Source organism: Borostomias antarcticus (assembly GCF_949987555.1).
Source record: "Borostomias antarcticus genome assembly, chromosome: 23".
Lineage (NCBI taxonomy): Eukaryota > Metazoa > Chordata > Actinopteri > Stomiiformes > Stomiidae > Borostomias > Borostomias antarcticus.
In genome coordinates, this window is record NC_140256.1 from 2,494,091 (window position 1) to 2,499,708 (window position 5,618).

Below are 5,618 nucleotides of genomic sequence, written 5' to 3' on the forward strand. Positions count from 1 at the left end.
CATTATCATCCAAGGATGGGTCCCATTATCTCTGGGATCCTCCCTTTTCAATGGGTAAAGTCACAGACTACATACACACTCTCAAACAGCACACACTCTCAAACAGAACAAATAATATCACAAGTCTATCTTCTACCTGCAAAAAAAAAGATAAACGGTTCAACAGAATCAGTTGAAACACCTCAGTCAGTTCCGTGCGGTGGGTGGCTCGTCGTGAGGCCTAGAGGATGAGGCCCACAGCTCCACTGATCTCCCCATCATCATGTACAGTAGGGGTCATGTTACTGGCGTTAGCCCGACACAGACTCCACAGCGGGGGAGAGACCAACCAGGCCTCCTCACCACATCCCCTCCACGGACCATTAACCCCGCCTCCGCACCACCGAGGGACGAGGAGTGGAGATCCGCCGTTGCTGCATTGTCAAGTTCATCACTTACACATTCTCTAAATACCCGGATGCAATGATGCATCTCTGCAGACCAATCGGACTCCTCAGTCACGGTTACAGTAGCCTACAAACGGAGCAGGATTGTCGGAGAGCAGGAACCAGCCGTCTGTGGTGGGGTTTGGGGAAGCAACGCTTATTTCGGAAAGTTTTCTAACGGAACGCAACATGTGAGGAGGTGTAAGCGTTGACGAATACTCCCGTGATGCCCCTCGACTCGGCCCAAGGCGGAAAACCACAGCTATCAGACATGAAAGCCAGCAACAGACAGGCTTCCAGCATCCAAACCAAAACACCAGATTGTATCTCACAATGTCTCTTCCTGCCGAGCAGGACTTCTTGTTTCTGCGTGAGATCAGAGAGAAGGAAAGGCCTAAACTATTATGGAAAATTTGGGTAGCTTAGGTGAAACTTTGGCGTCACTATTCCTCCCTTTTAGCCTATAGAGCAGGGGAAACATGAAACATTTTTCCAGTCCCTCTAAATTAGTTGGCTTGCTCGACTTGCTTTAAAAAGCCACTGCTTCTCCCAGTCCAAAATTACAGTGGTCTGTTTCTGTGCCTGGACTGGTTCAGTTCTGGACTGTTTAAGTAGAAGCAGCACAGCTAACGCAGTCAAGAGTCAGCATGGTTACAATGGAGGGGGGGGGGGGGTACAGTAATTTCGCATGCAACATAAACAGAATTGAGGGGGGTGGGGTGGGGGGACACGGGACCCCTGTGCTAACAGAAGCTAACAGTCTGGAGAGGTAGTTCCCCAGCAAACACGCAACGTCAGGGAGACGTTCAGATCATGTCTTAATAACGTCCGTCGGTCCTGAACCCCGTGTGTTCGTCTGCTGGACCCCTCAATATTCACACGTCTGGCTTGGACCCCTCTAAGACGTCTGTGGACGTGCAAAACGGGTTCAATATCTGAACGTTAAAAAAAACATTCATTCTGGCTCCTAATTGGATGTCTTTGGACGTCCGAAAAAGACAAAAAAGACATCTAAAAGACGTCTTTTAGACGTGTCTTTGCTCAGTGGGATGAAGAGCAGAGCCGCATTTTTACAAAATGCAAAATACATTCCTGCTGACTTGAACTGGAACCACAATGACCCGCAGCTTTCACAAGTCCTCACCCTGGGCAAACCACTTTCAGGGGAGGAGTAAATAGACTCGAAATTATAGCATGTCAGTTCACCAATTATGCTAAAGTGACATAAGCACAGACCTGAATGTGGTTTCACCTGAAGTGGCCCATCCATCCATCATACTGACTGACTAGTTCATGTGAGGAGTTTTAGATAGTTATAGCCTAGTCAAGTTGGCTTTAGAAGTTGCAAGTGGTAGGATAATGTGGATTTCTAATAAAGTGATTTGCTTATTCATCACCACAAACAACCCGCAAAAATATCACATCACATATTCCAGCCTATTGATAATTGTAGCATCAGTGAAGAAATCAAAAATGCATCGCCAACTGTCAGCATCCTAAAGTAGATTTTATACTGATTATAGTCGCAATTTTACTAACTTAACGTTAATCAACCAAGAAGAGAGCAGTTGACAGCATAAACACAAGTTGTTCCGCAGCCACAGTCGTTGGCTGTTACTTAATAACTCGAAATATTTGTCTGTACAAAGTCTAGAACATGAAAACTCTCACTCACCAAGGGACGCTGCTCAAGAGAGACAGACAGATAATCGTTCTTGTACACCTGCGGGTCCAAAGAGCTGGAGGAAATAAACACGGCAAAACGCACAGGCGACAATTGGGGTTCGAATCCCAATTCACTCCAACCGAACCTTTTCACGAATAAAACTAGAGGTATTCACTTTTTTTCTTCTTTCTGCATCGAAAAGTCTCAAACGGGATACGCTCTCAGCCTCTTTTGCACAACTGACAATTAGAAAGTGCCCCCCCCCGGTGTGAACCCAGTAAAGCGCTTCAGCTCCGTGGGTCTGGATGGAAGGTTGTGAGGGAAGGTTGTGATGCACCTGTGATCCGTGATTAGGGATGAGCTCACGCTGCCACGTGCTGTGATCAAAATAAAGGCACAGGCAGCGGGTGCAGGGATGCAGGGCGGGGCGGGTCGGACAGGGGGGTGGGCGGGGTGGGGGATAATTGAGACGTTTCACTCAAGAACTTGCATTTCTATGAAAGTGCGCCATCTGCAGGTATAGAATTGATTTGCTCCAAGTTAAATTCTTCAGCACAGAAAGTGCACAATGCAAAGACAGACTGACTACTTATGCTTGAGGAAAGGTTGGATTGATGTGCGAAAGCTGTCGGTATACTTAAAAACTCTGGTCCTAAATGATGTAAATGGACTGCACTTATATATAGCGCTTTTCCACCTTAGCGGCACTCAAAGCGCTTTACAATGGCCTCTCATTCACCCATTCACACACACATTCACACACCAATGGCGGTAGCTGCCATGCAAGGTGCTAACCTGCTCATTGGGAGCAATTTGTGGTTAGGTGTCTTACTCAAGGACACTTCAACATGTGGACAGTCGGAGCTGGGATTAGAACCACTGACCCTTCGATCATTGAACGACCCCCTCTATCAACTGAGCTACAGCCACCCCTACATGATGTAATCAATAATTGCTGAATAATCCCTAAAAGTGGTCAAAGGGGTACATGTAGATACAGCACACTCGAGGAATAAAGCAAACATGCTAGTATTATCATTCTGTATTTTTTATTTCCCCAATTGTTCAGAAATGTATGTGTACCATATATATTGAGATACAATGTTTTATGGAAATATATTATGTCATAATTTGGTACATGATTAAACTGTACAATCATTGTTTGCGACTACAACATGTTTTAACTGCATTATTTTACAATGAATTAATGAGCATTTAAGAGACATACTGTATTGTACTTGACTTTATGATATGGGTTTTAACAGGCCATCAGACCACTGCTTTATTTACAGTGGTCCACACAGCTTTGAGCTGCTGAATACGCCAAAGCAAGATTATTTAAAGAATGTCAGGTTATAGAAACAGTAGTAAGAAACATTTTGCCACAGAAATCCCTCATCGCCGTCCTCCTCCTCATCACCATCTTCCTCACAACTTACTTCAACTCTCGTACTCTACGCTGACCTTCCCAAAAAGGATGTGAACCCACAACAAACCTACTGAATACGCTCAAAGATGTAAAAATAACAACATACAGTACAGTATAGCACAGTAAATACCTTGAAGACATTACATTATTTATTTTTCGCTCTGATACATACAATACCAGTCTCAATAAGGGCCAGTGGCAATTAGCAAACAATCTTGTCATTGATTGAAAAGCACAACAACCTTCCACTGATGTACTGGAAGGACATGACAATGCTTTACTGTTGTCAGGGACTCTTTTATAGATCTGAAATCAAAATGGAGGAAGACGTTTCAAAGGCAACATTCATCTTGTCATTACATGATACTTGTACGAGAGCATGGCGTGCCAGAGCGGCTAGCTCAGGCGTTTGTGTTTCTGCGATGGCACGTTGTGGCGAAAAAGTGCTGAAATAAAAGGAATGTTTGTTTTTATTCTGCTGGTTTGAATTTGAGCGCTCGGTTAGAGGAAGTGATGATTCCACTGCTGAGCGAGGCACCGCTGGGAGTCACCTGTCGGATGAACGGCGAGTTCTAACCGCGCTAAATGCTTGTGGTCAACCAGGACAAAAAGTAAACTTTCTCTTGCACCTGAAACAGCATCATCAGCGTTCGCTCTTTCCATCCGAGCCGACTGCGAGTGTGTGTGTGTGTGTGTGTGTGTGTGTGAGTGTGTGTGTGTGTGTGTGTGTGTGTGTGTGTGTGTGAGTGTGTGTGTGTGTGTGAGTGTGTGTGTGTGTGTGTGTGTGTGTGAGTGTGTGTGTGTGTGTGTGTGTGTGTGTGTGAGAACGCTCCAAGTCTAGGTGGTGGAACACACATGCTGGGAAGTGAGCTGGAAAACCCCCACGGCGTTCCTCTCTCCGGAGCCAGATTGGGGTCAGCAGTGCCGGTGGTCTCTGGTCGAGGTGCACATGCAGAGTGGACTACACCAGGTGTCGGGGGGGGGGGGGGGGCAGTGGGCTGGTCATGTGGACGGAGTGAATGAAGGCAAGCCTGTCTAAACAGTCATTGTTGTCAGTCCAGGTGGTGACGGTGGTGACGGTGTGACGGTGGTGACGGTGGTGACGGTGGACAGGCAGGGTGACTTAGACCGGTGTCACATAGTTCCCCGGGAATGTGCCGAAGGCGTGCGTCCGTTCTGACGTACCTAGAGAGAGGGCAGAGCGCCTACTTTAGGACGTAGCAACAGACTGACACTCTCTCCAACATGATCCTACGGTCGAGGCCCGAGGGCTGGCCAGATCCGTTTTACCTGCAGTGGCGCATAGTGGCCAGTAGAGGGCAGGCTCGTACCTATTTTGAAGAGAAGCGGCTCCTTACCTACAAACCATCCGTCGTCACATTTCTCCATGACTTGCACTATGTCTCCCTCTCTCAACTCCAGCTCATCTCTGTTCTGTGGCTTGTAGTTGTAAACGGCTTTATATCTGAGAGAGAGAGAGAGAGAGAGAGAGGGAGAGAGAAAGAGAGAGAGAGAGGGAGAGAGAGGGGGAGAGATAAATTGAGAGAGAGAGGGAGAGTGGGAGAGAGAGAGAGAGAGAGGGAGAGAGGGAGAGAGAGAGGGGAGAGAGAGAGAGAGAGAGAAAGAAGGAGAGAGAGAGGGAGAGAGAGATGGAGAGGAAGAGAGAGAGGGAGAGAGGGAGAGAGAGAGGGAGAGAGAGAGAGAGGGACAGAGAAAGACAGAGGGTGAGAGACAGAGAGGGAGAGAGAGAGAGGGAGAGAGAGGGAGAGGGGGAGGGAGAGAGAAAGACAGAGGGTGAGAGGGAGGGTGAGAGAGAGAGAGAGAGAGAGAGAGAGAGGGAGAGAGAGAGAGAGAGAGAGAGAGAGAGAGGGAGAGAGAGAGAGAGGGAGACAGAGAGAGAGAGAGAGAGAGGAGAGAGAGAGAGAGAGAGAGAGAGGGAGAGAGAGAGAGAGAGAGAGAGAGGGAGAGAGAGAGAGGGAGAGAGAGACAGAGAGAGAGAGAGAGAGAGAGAGAGAAGGAGAGAGAGAGGGAGAGAGAGAGAGAGAGAGAGAGAGAGGGAGAGAGAGAGAGAAAGAGAGAGAGAGAGAGAGAGAGAGAG